The following is a 15,542-nucleotide window of genomic DNA, read 5'->3' on the forward strand; positions in this document are numbered from 1 at the left end:
ATTTGCCTTTCAGTCCTGAGGTATGTGATCATATCAAGCAACCATTCAGATCACTGGGTTATAATTTAGGATCCAGTTTGTTTACATTATTATAACAGCACAGTTTCAGTTTATCTCTGCATATAAGGTTGTGTCAGAACTTTCCTTTCTGTGTTTATTATTTTTAGCAGTTTAAAAACTAACTATGGAAAAATGGCTTTCTGGTGATAAGGTGACATTCAGGCTTGGTCAGGGTCTGGCAGAGTCTATAGAAATGCTCACTGGCTGTGGGAGCCAGGCCTGTTGAATGCTGTCTTTGTGCCTCCTCTTGCCCATGGCCTCTGGCCTATTGTCTAGGCGCCGGGGTTGGGGTGGTGCTATCTGATTGTAACCGGTGCTAGTATTACAGCACTCAGTGCCCAGGCCCTCCCTTGGGGCCCCCTGTCTGGCTGCCTCTGTCTCCCAGCCCTCCCTAGAGAGGACCAGCCATAGTTCTCATATCTAAAAACACTATTTGTAATTTACAGAATGTTCAAGAAAAAGAGATCACTAAGAATCTTCAAGACCTATGGTTCTCTAAGTGTTTTTCATCTTTACAAATAGCCCTCTCTTTTTCCCAGTGGAAATCTTTCAGTGGCCCCCAATTTGTAAAGCATGGAAAAGGACAGCTGTTCTGTTTAAAGATGAGAAGGCTCCTGCAACCCCAGTCCCCAGCCTCTTCTTCATCCCAGCTCAATCAAGGTGACCTCAGAGGTCTTCCATTCCCACCAGGAAACCGGGGGCACCTCCCAATACTTGCACACTCTTTTTACAAGGCATTCTCCTCAATTTACAGATAAGGAAACCAAGAAGAGATTTCTATAAATGCTGAAAACCTGAGGCATTAGACACAAAAGAATGAACACTGTATTCATATTATATAGTTCTAGGAAAGGAATAACTAATCTGTGGTGATAAGAATCAAAATAGTGATTACCTTGGGGAGAAGAGAGGATTGGCTGGCAAGGGGCATGAGGGAATTTTCTGGAGTGATGGAAATGTTTATAGAACCGTGGGCTACCTGGCATCTGTTAAAACTCAGCTGTGCATTTTACTTTATATAAATTGTACTTCCATTAAAAATAAAAACAGAGGAAAATAAAGAAAACATAAATTCAGCATTTAGTGAATGAAAATACCGTAGCCAAATATTTGAGTTTGATCAATTTCCTTAAAACTATGTGGGCTGTTTATTGGATCCAGTCTAAATTCATTACGCAGAATTTCTCAAGATTGAAAATCATGCTGTTCTAATATTTTTTGTTCAATAATCACCAAATCCAGAAAGAAAAAACTCTCAAGGAATTCCAAGCAATGAAACCTGTGACATGGCTAAGATGTGAGACCTGGGAGTTCTGGGAGTAGAGATTCAGAGGACAATGTTTGATTCCGCTGACCACAGAGGCCAAGAATCATTGCCCTCCCAGTGTGTAGCTCCCAGGAGGTTTAGAGAGGCACCATATTCCAGATGGGGTCCTCTGAGCTTTTAGGGCTCTGAGAAGCCCCTTAAAAGTCTCTGCTGGGAGGAGTGCTGGTGGGTAGACACCATCTGGGTCACCACCCAACATGCAGCTGGACTTTTATCTGTTTAGGTATTGGGCTTCTCTATCCGTTTCCATGTATATAAAGAATTCCATAAGTGAGAAACATGTGACAAACGTTACACATGTTGTATACCCATTCTGGTGTATATTATTTCCTTAATAAGCCAGATGACATGGAATTCTACCCTTTTAACTATGCTGGACTTTGCCTCCTAAGATTGTACAGAAAGACATGGTCCAGGTCTGGCACATTCAGGATGGTTCTGCAGGGTCACACTGATCCGAACTCATGCTAAGAGTTATGGATAATCTTAGCTTCAGCCACTCCCCCAAAAGAAATATCCCTCCTGAGCCCCTTTCCAGGATTTCGATGCAATCAGGAACACTGTGAACAAGAGGAAAGATGAAAATAAGCTTGGGGCCCTCCAGAGGCACTGAGCATGTAAGTGGTTGTCGTTGGCTCTCCATCCAAGACCATATTGCTCATTGCCTAGGAAATGAGATGCCATAGTGAGGCCCCATCCTGCGGGGATCCCAAAGATGCCTTGCTTTAATTTGGGATTGTATGTTGTTCAGTAATCTTTACTTCACCGATATAAACCTCATTTTTGTCATGCATTACTTTAACATGTGCTATTAACAATATTCTTCAAATTCAAATTCTTCATAATTTTTTAAATCCTTTGTTCCTATTCATCTGACTGCTTTTTAAATGCCCTATAAAATGCAGACTTCTCATATATCTGAGCAGAGTGGAACTTCTGGTGACTGAGGTTGAAAGGCTTTCAGTGGTACCTGTCAAACAGTCTACTTGCGAATTCAGTCTTTTTGCTTTCAACGGGCATCAAGAACTATCAAATAATGGGCCCTGTACCTGTGTTATTGCAGTAGGGCATTTTGACCCTCTGAAAAGCACTTTCCTTGCCCTGAAATACTTTGAAACAACTTCATTTAAATTTTGCTATTGTATATTTTAAAAGTCAGGTAGTAAAGTGGAAGGTAATTATTGTGGCAGAAATACAGCTAAGGACATAGGCCAGGACAGATGGGACCCAGGGGCCAATTCTGCGTTTTAGAGCCCGGTGAGTGAAATGGGACTGGGATGAGCAAGGAAAAGGTTTTTGAAAAGGAAATGATGATGGCGTTAGGAAGCGGCAAGAAGAGTCATGTGGAGCTGGAGAAGGAAGGATTTAAAGATGCTCAAATGTTCCAGCCTTTGAGGCTGTATTATTTTTCTTCAGAAAGGACAAAATGTCTACTACTTGAGTGATTTCCCAACAAAGGGCCAAAGCCTATTTCACTCACAACACAGATCCACATTAACACAAATTGAGTTCACTAATGAAGCTATGGTAAAACTGAATCATCCATGAAAAAGAACACTTTAAATAACCAGGACATTTTTTTAACCCACACATGCTGTGCTTTGCCTGCACATGCACACAAATTTCCTTATCAAACCAAATTTAATTTAGCAAGAGATTTTTCTCCAACCAGTTTAGTTTAATGTGCATGAGAGCAGAAATGAAATTACACAATATAAGAGTTTGAGCAGAATTTACTTTTTTGCAATTCCATTTGAAAGGACCTATTTCAAGTCATTAAGAGTCAATTTAACCAAATGGAAAATACCAAGATATAAATCATATGTCTTCTCCATTCCAGGGACTTTGGGCAACTGTCCTCCTAGAGCCAAAGTTCTTGAAATTTCCTTCTTTCTTTTCTCTCTCTTGCTTTTTTTCTTCCTTGGTCAAGTGGCTAATGTAATGTATGTAGTCAGATTCCAGTTATTCATGAGAATGGGAGGGTAAAATGTCAATTGTTAAAGCCCAATTTATTGACATTTTTCCACTTTTTTTTAAACAGTATGCATTTTCATCCACCAAACTGCTTGTAAGAGCTGTTCACAAGCTAAAAAATATATCCGGGTTTCAGGTTTTTTTGTTTCTTTGTTTGTTTGTTTGTTCTTGTTTCTGTTTTTGTTTTGAGACAGAATCTCGCTCTGTCACCCAGGTTGGAGTGCAGTGCCACGATCTCCGCTCACTGCAAACTCCGCCTCCTGGGTTCACGCCATTCTCCTGCCTCAGCCTCCTGAGTAACTGGGACTACAGGCACCCGCCACCACGCCCGGCTAATTTTTTGTATTTTTAGTAGAGATGCGGTTTCACCATGTTAGCCAGGATGGTCTCGATCTCCCGACCTCGTGATCCGCCCGCCTCAGCCTCCCAAAGTGCTGAGATTACAGGCGTGAGCCACTGCGCCCGGCCCGGGTTTGAGTTTTATCTCCTTTTCCTTTCCCCAAATGTTTTCCCTGTTGGTGCTATTGAGCTATTAACAATTTAAAAGCAGGTTGAAAGAAAAATAACAAACACCCCAATGTGTATATTATTTTTATTCTCTGTTTGTAGACAAAGAAACTTAGGGTAAAATGGTTAGGAGCAGTGCCTAAAGAATTCACTGTCACAGTGGCAGGGCTGGGCTTTAACTCAGATGGCTCTATCTGCAAGCCCCTGTTCTTTGGAAGAGAAGCAATAGGTCAAAGTATACCAACATAATACATTGGCCAAATTGGAGAAATAGCTAAATTTGTGAAGAGATCAAAGTATTATTTTGGGCCTGCCCATAGTGAAAACCATAAAAAACAGTGACTTAAACAGACAAAGGTTTATTTTTTTCTCCAAAGCAGGGGTTGTGGTTCTATGGTCAGCAGGGACTCAGGTACCTTCTGTGATTCTGCATTGCTATTCTTAGCATATGGCTGTATCCTCAAGATTTCCTCTTGGTTCAAGGTAACTGCTGGGGTGCTAGCCTTCATGTATAAATTCGAGACAACCGCAACAATGGGGGAGGGGTAGGAAAAAGGACCCATTACTAGCTGTGTTTTTCCTCTTTAGGGGGTCTTACCAGAATGCCCATCAAGCAACTTCTACCTACAATCTCATCTACCTACTCGTAGTTGCAAAGGAAGTGGGAAAATGTGGCTGGGTACCTTGCCACTCAGAATGAAAGTGGGATTTCGTTGTGAGGGAACATTGTGGAGACACCTAGCAGACTTGGTCACAATTAGGCAGCTACTGGAGGCCCTTCAAGTATGGAGAGGAATGGTCAAGGTGGGGCTTTCAAGGGACTGATCTTGTAGCCAAGTGTATAATGGATAAAAAGGGGAACGATGAAAGGTGGTTTTGAGTACTGCAGTCTGTGGTGATAAGCTCGGTATTAGTGAGATGGTATCAGAGATAGGAGAAAATAGATGCATGTGATCAAATTTGTAGAGTAAATTGACCAAGAAGAATGTGTTTATTCATTATCTGCCATCCAAAACTGTGAACTATGTTTAAACACACACACACACACACGCACCATACACAGAGGTGTGTGTATGTATATAAACACACTATACATGTGTATGTATGTTCATACACACATGCATACGTAAAACAAAAACAACAGTGTAAAACTTTTCTAGGGCTCCATACCACCAATAGCAATGATTTCAAACTTTGGTATCCCTAAGAATCACCTGGAAAAAGAGGCTAAATTACAGACTTTGAAAGAGAATGTGAGAAAGAGAAATCATAAAGATGACTAGGAAGTCATCATAAGAAGCCAGTTGTAAAGATGAGTAGGAAGTCATCATAAAAAGCCAAGCTGGAGAAAGTAGGAAAGTCAGGACGGGGAGGAAATAGTTGTTAAATTTTGTTCTCCCGTTTTCCCTCTCTTATTCCCTCCTTCCCTGCTCTCTCCCCTTCTGTTTTTCTTTCTTTTTGTCTTTATTTTTTTAATTTTAGAAGGAGTAGACTTATGAGTTTGGTAATCATATTTTCATAAACTTATAAGCTCCCAAATAAGAAAGAAATTAACACTCAATTCATCATCACTCCCTTTTGTTAAGCCATAAGACAGCAGGTAATGCCATTTTACAGATGACAAAATCAAGACTCATCTATGGTGTTGACAGTTGGAGCTAGCTCTTTCAGAATTCCTTATATCCAAAAAAAGAGCATAGCTCTTTTGGAACTCTTTATATCCATGGTGCATGATACACTGGCAGGCGCACACATCCCTTGTGTGTGTAATATACACAAAAATGATGAAGTTTGTCAGTACAACTTTCTTGGTACTATGTGTTTGATCAAGGAAAAACCTACTTTTTATTTTAGCTTTTACAGTCATCAACAGTTAAATAAGTATAACTTGGTTTTCTTATTTTAACCCCCTCTGATTGCATTTTGTAAAGTTCATGTGAGCCCTATTTTTTCCCACCAAATACTGGAGAGGGGCAGGTTTGGTTGGCACTGGCTGCTGGCTACTCCAGGTGTCTTCCCATGCAGCTTGCTGGGGCAAGTGTTGTGATTTCTGCTCTGACATCCTGGACAAAGTCTCTCATTAATAAGTAGATGCCTACACACTTACGTAGTAAAAGTATAAAAGCATGCATGGGAAAAACACACACCAACTGTAAAACAGTGGTTAGCTTGGTGAGAGATGAGAGAGAGGGGAGAGAGAGAGAGAGGTTGGTAGTGTTTTGCTGTTTTATTTCTTTTAGGGTGATGGATCAAATACCCACAGATCTGAATGGTGGGTACATGGGTGTCTATAATATTGTTTTATACGCTTTGAATGTCTGAACTGCCTTATAACTTAAACTTTTTAAAAAATTAAGTAAATGACCTTCTTATAGGCAAAGTGATTTGAGCCCTTGAAATGAAATCTTTACTTTTAGTTTTGAGCAGTCTAAGATGGTGTTTCTCAAAGTAAAGCATGCATTAGAATCATCTAGATGGTTTGTTAAAACAGTGTCTTACGTTCCATTGCCAGAGTCTCTGATTCAGTAGGTCTAGAGTGGGGCCTGAGAATCTGCATTTTAACAAGTTCCCCAGTGACACATGTTGCTTATCCAAAGACTACACTTTGAGAATCACTGGTATGAAGGAATTTTTAATCAAGACAACTAGAGTTTTGTTGATTGCTCACTTTTTCATTCATTAAACAAATGTCTGTTGTATAAATGTGTCTATTCTAGCACTTGAACTGGGCCAGTTATTGTGCATGGATGTATAAAGATGATCTGTCTATGGTGGAAAGGATACATGACTGTTCAATACGTTTGTGCAGTTTGATCACTATGTAAACGGTGCCCACTGGAGTACCACAGCTTAGCCAGATGTGGCAGTCAAAAGAATTACCAAAGAAACAAAGCAATGTGTGCACAACAGTGTAATACATGTTGTGATATAAATATGCGTGATGTTCTTTGAGAGATCAATAGAACAATGAAACCCAAAAATGAATTGGGGGCATGGAGTCAGGCAAGTCTTCCTGGAAGATAGGATACCTCAGTTGAGTCTACACAGGTGAAGAGAAGTTATCTGGCCAACAGTAAAGGTATAGGAGGACAGGCAGGGGAAGTAGAATATGCAAAGACATGAAATGTAATTTGTAAGAAGGTGGTAATAGATGGAGTTTAAGAATTCAGGCTGGACCAGGTGCAGTGGCTTATGCCTGTAATCTCAGAAATTTGGGAGGCCAAGGTGGGAGGATCTCTTGGGGCCAGGAGTTTGAGACCACCCTAGGCAACATAGCAAGACCCCATCTCTACAAAATCAAAAATTTAGAGGGACATGGTGGTGCATGCCTGTAGTCCCAGCTACATGGGAGGCTGAGGTGGAAGGATACCTTCAGCCCAAGATTTGGAGGCTGCAGTGAGCCATGATCATGCCACTGCACTCCAGCCTGGGTGACAGAGGGAGACCCTGTCTCAAAAAGAAAAACAAAAAAGAAGAAAGATTCATGCTGGCAGGACAAGAGAGTTGACCATCAGGAGTCAGATCATGAACGTCTAAGGTGTTTGGATATTAATCTGATAGCAGTAGGGAACTATTTCAAAATTGTAAACAAAGTAATTGTTTGATCTAGTTTTATATTTTAGAAAGAGTCCTATAGGGCAAGGAAGACAGGTAGGTTGGAGGTAAGATTGGCCACAGTGGACCAGGCCAAGTAAGCAGCTATTCATTAGCCTAAGTATAAAATGGTGAGGGCTGCGCTAGGGCAGTTCCAGTGTGAATAGAGAAGATGGATGTATTCAAGAAATATTACAGTAGAATTGACAAAGCATGGGGATTGATAGAATGTGGGAAGCAAGATAGAAGTCATAAAGGACGAGTCCTGGGTTTGTGTCTTAAGAAGTGGGTGTAAGTAGATGACATTCACTGAACTAGGGAAGACGAGGGGAAGAGATCTAAGGGCTGGAACAGGGACTGGAGAAGGTGAGTTTGGGTTTGGACATTGGGAGTTTGAGGTATTTATGGAACATTTATGTGGAGGCATCAAATGCTCATGGATATTTCCTGGGCTGCAGACTTCAGTTTGGATAATATCTAGATATTAATCACTTGTATTTATATATTATTGTAAATATTGCTGCAGTAAATATACTTATATATACATTTTGTCTTAACTTCTGATTATTTCCGTAAGAAGTGTTTCTAAAATAAAGGCTATTGATAAATATAGTAAAATTATTTTACAAGATGTTGTGTCATTTTATGCTTCCATTAGCATTGTAGAAGAATGTCTGCCTCCCTATGGCCTCGCCAATATTATTTAATCTTCACAAACTAGAAACCCCAATAGTGAGGCTTCTTTAATGTGTACTTTACTGATTATTTGTAAGGTTGGACGTTTTTCACTTTTTGTTGACCTTTATTAAAGGATTATTTGTTGATGTCGTGTACCCATTTTCTATAGGATATTGATTTTTTTAATGATTTTTAAGAACTCTTTTTTTCTTTATTAAGGATATTATCTCTTTGTCCATCTCATGCATTGCAAATTTGTTGTTCTACTTTCTCGTTTACCTTTGCTATAGCAGTAGAATACTCTCAGATGTCCCACCAATATGCTTATTGGGCACACTCCCTCGCCTGTTGCAAAGTCTTAATTTGAATTTTATCCTCTCATTGAGGTCCATTCTATTTGCTACTTCAAATCTCCAACAAGGACAGCTCTTGACAGTTCTGATCCCATAGCATCTTTCACCTTTTCACATAAAATATAGTTTATTTATTTTGTTGTTAGTTTCCATCCACTAAAACGTAAGCTCCTTGAGAATAAGGACATAGGAATCTTTGTCTGTTTTATTTACAGATATATCCCAAGTACCTAGAATTGTGCCTGGCACATAGTAGGTGCTTAGTATCTATTGGTTAAATGAATATTAATTGCTTTTATATGGTCATTTATTGTCCTAGGGTTTCAACTTTTAATCCATATAAATGTATCCTTTAGGATCTGATTGGAATGTCTGGTTTATTCCATTGTCTACTAATGAATGATTTAAACACTTACCGTGAGGATTTTCCAATACTCTTACAGCTACTCTTTGACTGAATTAGAAACAAAATTCAAATTTCTTAATTCCTAAATACATCAATTAGAAGTGAGAGAGTGAGGGTGGCAAGGGGTCCCTGAGCATTTACTTGGATGAGCAAAATAATTCATCAAAAAATGTTCATCTCTCTCACAAAATCGTCTAATTACCTACTTTATTCTAAACACAAGTTTTTGTAGTTGTTCATTCCTATGTTATGTTGACTTATTTTATGAACACTCTCAATGGCAACCATATAAGAAGTCCACACTAAAGAATGCACGGCTTTGACACGGAGCAGTGGCTCACGCCTGTAATCCCATCACTTTGGGAGGCTGAGGCGGGCGGATCATGAGGTCAGGAGTTTGAGACTAGCCTGGCCAATATGGTGAAACCCTGCCTCTACTAAAAATACAAAAATTAGCTGGGCGTGGTGGCACACACCTGTAGTCCCAACTACGCGAGAGGCTGAGGCAGAAGAATCACTTGAACCCAGGAGGTAGAGGTTGAAGTGGCCCGAGATTGTGCCACTGCACTCTAGCCTGGGTGACAGAGCAATACTCCATCTCAAAAAAAGAAAAGAAAAGAAAAGAAAAGAAAAGACTGGACAGCTTCTAGTGAAGAAACCATACCAAGGTCAAACAATTTCTGGTTTGGGAGTTTGCTTAATAACAGAGGGAACAACTATTTACTAGCTCCCTTTGGGAAAACACGTTGTCAAATATTTACTAAGCTTTTCTCTATGCAAAACACCATGCTATGCCAGTGGGAGGTATAAAAAGTACAGCCAATTCCCTTAAGAAAGTTGTAACTGGCCAGGAGCAGTGACTCATGCCTGTAATCCCAGCACTTTGGGAGGCTGAGGCAGGTGGATCACCTGAGGTCAGGAGTTCAAGATCAGCCTGGCCAACATGGTGAAACCCCATCTCTACTACAAATATGAAAATTAGCCAGGCATGGTGGTAGGCACCTGTAATCCCAGCTACTTGGGAGGCTGAGGCAAGAGAACTGCTTGAACCTGGGAGGCGGAGGTTGCAGTGAGCCGAGACTGCACCATTGCACTCCAGCCAGGGCAACAGAATGAGACTTCATCTCAAAAGATAAAATAAAAAGAAAGTTGTAGCTAACCGTGGTGGTGGAGTTCGGGGGATATCAGGATACATATTCACAAAAAGGTGAACAATCATTCTAGTTATTTATTATTTATATTTTGGCAACTACAGATGAATGGGGTAGATATCACATATTCAAGATATTAAGAAGAGCAAAAGTTGATGGTGGATTGCAGTGATCTATGAATCCTTTACTGAGGGCATTAGAATTTGTATCAAGCCTAGAAGAATAAGTGGAATTTGACTTTTATTAAAGAGGAGAAAGGGAGAGGGAGGGAGGGCTATCAGTCCTAAAACCTATTTTCAACACTTGGCAGGTTTTGTTCTCATGTTGTTGTTTTCATTATTGAAGGCAATTTGGTATCATTTCTGGATTGTTGCTATATTATGATTTATTACACGTTGGAAAATTTTTTATTTCTACCTCAAACATTTGGTACACTGATGTACCTTTGAAATTGAAGTTAATCAATGAAGAAAAACAGGCAGGGATTGTTATGTTTAGGCCTGATCATCAAAGACAACAGCAAGTGTTCTCCTTCCTTTTTTTTTTTTTTTTATTATACTTTAGGTTTTAGGGTACATGTGCACAATGTACAGGTTTGTTACATATGTATCCAGGTGCCATGTTGATTTCCTGCACCCATTAACTCGTCATTGAGCATTAGGTATATCTCCTAATGCTGTCCCTCCCCCCTCCCCCAACCCCACAACAGTCCCCGGAGTGTGATGTTCCCCTTCCTGTGTCCATGAGTTCTCATTGTTCAATTCCCACCTATGAGTGAGAACATGCGGTGTTTGGTTTTTTGTCCTTGCGATAGTTTATTGAGAATGATGATTTCCAGTTTCATCCATGTCCCTACAAAGGACACGAACTCATCATTTTTTATGGCTGCATAGGATTCCGTGGTGTATATGTGCCACATTTTCTTAATCCAGTCTATCGTTGTTGGACATTTGGGTTGGTTCCAAGTCTTTGCTATTGTGAATAGTGCCACAATAAACATACGTGTGCATGTGTCTTTATCTCCTTGCTTTTTTTAGACAGTCTCTCACTCTGTCACCCAGGCTGGAGTGCAGTGGCATAATCTCAATTCACTGCAACCTCTGCCTCCTGGGTTCAAGCGATTCTCCTGCCTCAGTCTCCTGAGTAGCTGAGATTACAGGCAGACACCACCACACCCAGCTAATTTTTGTATTTTTAATAGGGATGGGGTTTTGCCCTGTTGGCCGGGCTGATCTCGAACTCCTGACCTTAGGTGATCCATCCGCCTCAGCCTCCCAAAGTGCTGGGACTACAGACATAAGCCACTGCACCTGGCCTCTCCTTGCTCTTTTAAAACCATTTGCAATTAATTGAGAGTGAACCAATTACTTTCTTTCAGTGCCGTTTTTCTTCCTTTGAGAGGAAGCATTTAATATGACAGGCATCATGCCAGCCATTAGTTATCAATGTTAACAGGGTCTGAGGCAGCAGTGATGAACTACCTATCTCACTCAATCTAGGGACCACCATGTAGTAATAAGCTTAACCTTTTTCCCCCAGCAAATCTTTCATGAGAATGATTAATAAATAATAATTTCATCTGATAGAGTATGTGTTTGACTTCTTTCTCTTCTGCTGCTTCTTCTTATTGTCTATAAAATTATAAAAGACAGACAGCCAAAAGCAAGAAGCAGGAATTTAATACACAGTCTGAAGATAGACCCTGACTACATAGGAGCCTGCTGAAGTTATCGATTTTATTCATTTTATTTTGATGTTCCCATTTAATCCAAAATCCTGTCATACATATTTTACAATTCTCATTTAATCTGAAATAGTATAATACATATTTTTCAGCAGGTAGATACAGCATTGAATCTGCTCATTGTAAGAGCATTTACCTACTTGATTTTCTGGTCATTAGGAATAAGAAACAAAGATTTGAGCATATCCCATTTAGCAACCACGAGATTACATGGACCTTTAGTGTTCTCATTTAAGCTTGGCCTTGGTTCATTTACATCTTGGATCTGTGGACTACAATTATAGCCACGTTACTAAATGATTTATGTTTTTATTTAATATGTTGTTAATGAAAAGTAACTGTTTTCTCCATTAAAATTCAAAGAGAGTAGAAGCTGAAGATAAAAATTGATGTGTATGCAGTTTTCTGTATGTATATTATATTTCACAATAAAAAAGAGGTTAGAGCAAACAAAGTAACTGTAACAGGATGGGCAAATGACATCTAGTAACAACTAGCAACACAATTTCTCAAGGAAAGGAGCGGTTTATTTGGAAAAAATGCCTTGGTCAGTGTGCTTGAAAGTAAAAAGATAAATTTCCAAAGGATCTGGGTGACAGTGGAACTGTTCTGCTGTAGACAAGGGGAGGTTTTGGCTGTTACTCTAAAGAAGAGAAGGAGAAAGATAGAATGAATGGATGGATGGAAATGAATGAATGAGCAAACTGGACAAAGCACCACAGAGAAGACAAGAGGCTATAAAGTTAACAAGGTGACTCCTTTCTATGACCTCTCAGGTCCTCAATAAAGAAACTGAGATGTGCGATGTGTGGTCGTAGTAGATCTGCTGTAGAAATGACCTACCTGTGACTCAGCTGAAACTGAGATGAAGCATGGGGTGAGACTCAGGCAGGTCAAGTGCCCACAGGGGTGGTATCCAAGGTGGCTGGGGGGATTGTAGAAAACTTTCATATTGGGTGTTCAGACCAAGGTGGAAGCTGGAAGAGGAGGTCTTTTATTAACAGATGTAGCATATTGTGGTGATTTATAACAGTACTGCTTATGTTTTAATCCTTGACTAAACATAATCATTTCAAACATTTGAAATTCAAAGAGAAACCTAACATTTCAAACATTTGAAAGAAGTATTAGATAGTAAGTTTGGTCCACTGAATGCTTTATTTCAAGATACTGAAATGATTTGGGGATTGACTCCCATACTTAATTTCTAAATCCTCCTATTTAGATAAATTTCTACAACTGTTATTATGACTTCTGGAGTATTCTAGTGGAGGTCCTGGGGAGAATCTTCATCTGCTTATGCCAACTATTGGTGTTTCTGGTCACACAGAATTATAGAACCATGAACATGGAGAGTTTCTTAGAGATGATCCTTTTCTACTCAAAGTATGGTTTGTGGCTAGAAGTATTGGCCCCACCAGGGAGCTGGTTAGGAATGCAGAATCTCAGGACTCACTCCAGTTCTAATGAATCAGAATCTGTACTTTAACAAGATCCCAGGTGATTTTTATGCACAGTAAAATTGGAGAAGGCTGAGTCAACACACAGTCAACATGCAAGTGGAGCTCTTGCGGTCCACATAGCTAGATGTATTGTATGATGGTTGTTCCTCCCTAAGAATGCTCTTTGAAAAGGGGCAGAGCCATTAACAGCTTCTGTCTTGCTTGGCTTGGGGAGCAGTTGCCATTTTAAAGGGCAGAAATGCTGCTCCCAGAAAGTAAAGAGACAACAGTATCCAAAAAAAAAAAAAAACGTGCGTAGGAATGGTGGTTGCCTGGGGCCTGACTTAGTTAGAACAAGTCATCTCATTGAAGAAAACATGATGTAACATTATCTGTGGGCCTCTTAAAGCTCATCTGAATAACATCACTTTATGGAAACGCTAAACACCAATAGGCCTTCTGCTATAGATTTTTGAGGAACAGAATGGGAGTGAACGGGGAAACAATTGGGCATGAATGTAATGCTCATAAGAAATATGCTTTTATGGCCAAATTCACTCATGAGCTCTGTATCTGTACCGATCTGGGACTGACACATTTATTAGCATCCAAACCGTGTTTGTGTTACAAAAGGTGGCAGGATATTAGGTAGGAGAGATGGAGCTAATCTTTTCTGTGAAAGATTAGATGCAGGACCATGCAATAAAATGAACGTGAGACTATTCTCACATACTGCTCAGCCATAGAAAATACAAACTTCTGTAACAAGAAATGACTTTCAGTAGAAGGATCTAGATGAACCATTGCCTTGATAATAACAATGGAAAAGAAAAGAATTCACAATAATATTAATTTGCACCTGAGCAACTATACATTGAAGGAATCAGCTTTCAGTTCAGAAAGGAAATGCTGAAGAGAGATCGTGATGCCCCAAGATGTGCAGACCCAGAGATGAAAGCTGCTGTCCAGGCAAAGAAAGGAGTTTCAGGAGTTCCTCTAAAAGACTTAGACACTTTAATTATCCTAGTGAGGAGCCGTAAAACAGAGATGGGAGGTGGGCCTGGCCCAAAGCAAATACAATAAACTCTTTGTTATTTGGTGGATATAGATTATAGTAACCAAAGAAAATGATACTTAAATCATTTACCTACTTTTCCCGGGAACTTTAAAACCGTTACTGTTTTCTACCTTCATTCGAATCTATGGAAACTATAGTTTTAATTTGAAAGAATAGAACAGTTTAAGCTTCTACTACTGGTTTATTTTCCTGGCTAAGTGATTAAGGGGACAAAGTGAAATGTATACCTGTATAATTGTTTCTCTCCAAATCAATATTTTGTAAAAGTTCATTTTTTTTCTCAAAATTTATCTCGTTTCTTACATTATAAATATGCCTTAAAATATATTCATAATTCTAATTTCTCCCGGACTTCAGAGATTGTCTTATTTTTCTTGGCCTTATACTATAACCCAGTACTGTCCACTAAATATACAAAGTGAGCCACAAATCCAACTCACATATGTAATTTTAAATTTCCTAGTAACTACATTAAAAAAAAAACAGGTGAAATTTATTTTAATACTGCATTTTCTAACTCAATATATAAAATAGTATTCCAACAAGTAACCAGTAGAAAAATTATTAACGAGATATTCTACATTCTCTTTTTCATGTTGTCTTCAAAATCTAGTGTGTATCTTATACTTATAGCACATCTCATTTGAACTAGGCAAGTATGAAGTGTCTAGTAGCTATGTGTGGCTAGTGACTAGTGGCTACAGTGTTGAACAGCACAGCATTGATTCCAGGACAATCATTCCTAACATTTTGGATTCAAGGTTCTTTAGGGGAACCTTATGAAAACTGTGGACCTTCCTCCCAGAAAAAAAAATTATATTAGCATACAATCCCCCATAAATTTTCAAGGAATTTATGAAATCTTAGAAGCCCGTCTTAGACCCTCCTGAGGTAAAAATCATCCCAAACTGCCATAATTTCATCCCCAGTCTCACGTTTTTTATAGTTGACCTTTTGGATTTACATAAATTATTTTAAAAGGAACCTATATTATTTCTATAAATGAAAAAGGTGTCATTTATTAAAAGCAAAAGATAACTGTAAAAAAATTAGTATTATTCTTTTAAAAATTCATAAACCTACCCCCTAAACTTATCTTTCATATCACTCTTCGGGATACACTGCCTAGGGATCTGGAAACCAGATGAAGAGGCCCTGCTTTTGGGCCTCCTCTGAATGGATGCAGGAATGAAGTGGAGCCTGTAGGGATGTGCTGTTAGGTCATTAT

General features: G+C 39.3%; 1 protein-coding gene across 9 annotated transcripts in view; it reads left to right on the forward strand.

Annotated features, from left to right (window-relative positions):
* THRB (thyroid hormone receptor beta) overlaps nt 1-15,542 on the forward strand; it is a 382,425-nt gene that overhangs the window by 156,424 nt on the left and 210,459 nt on the right. The window lies entirely within an intron of this gene.

This window comes from Symphalangus syndactylus, chromosome 1 (assembly GCF_028878055.3).
Source record: "Symphalangus syndactylus isolate Jambi chromosome 1, NHGRI_mSymSyn1-v2.1_pri, whole genome shotgun sequence".
Lineage (NCBI taxonomy): Eukaryota > Metazoa > Chordata > Mammalia > Primates > Hylobatidae > Symphalangus > Symphalangus syndactylus.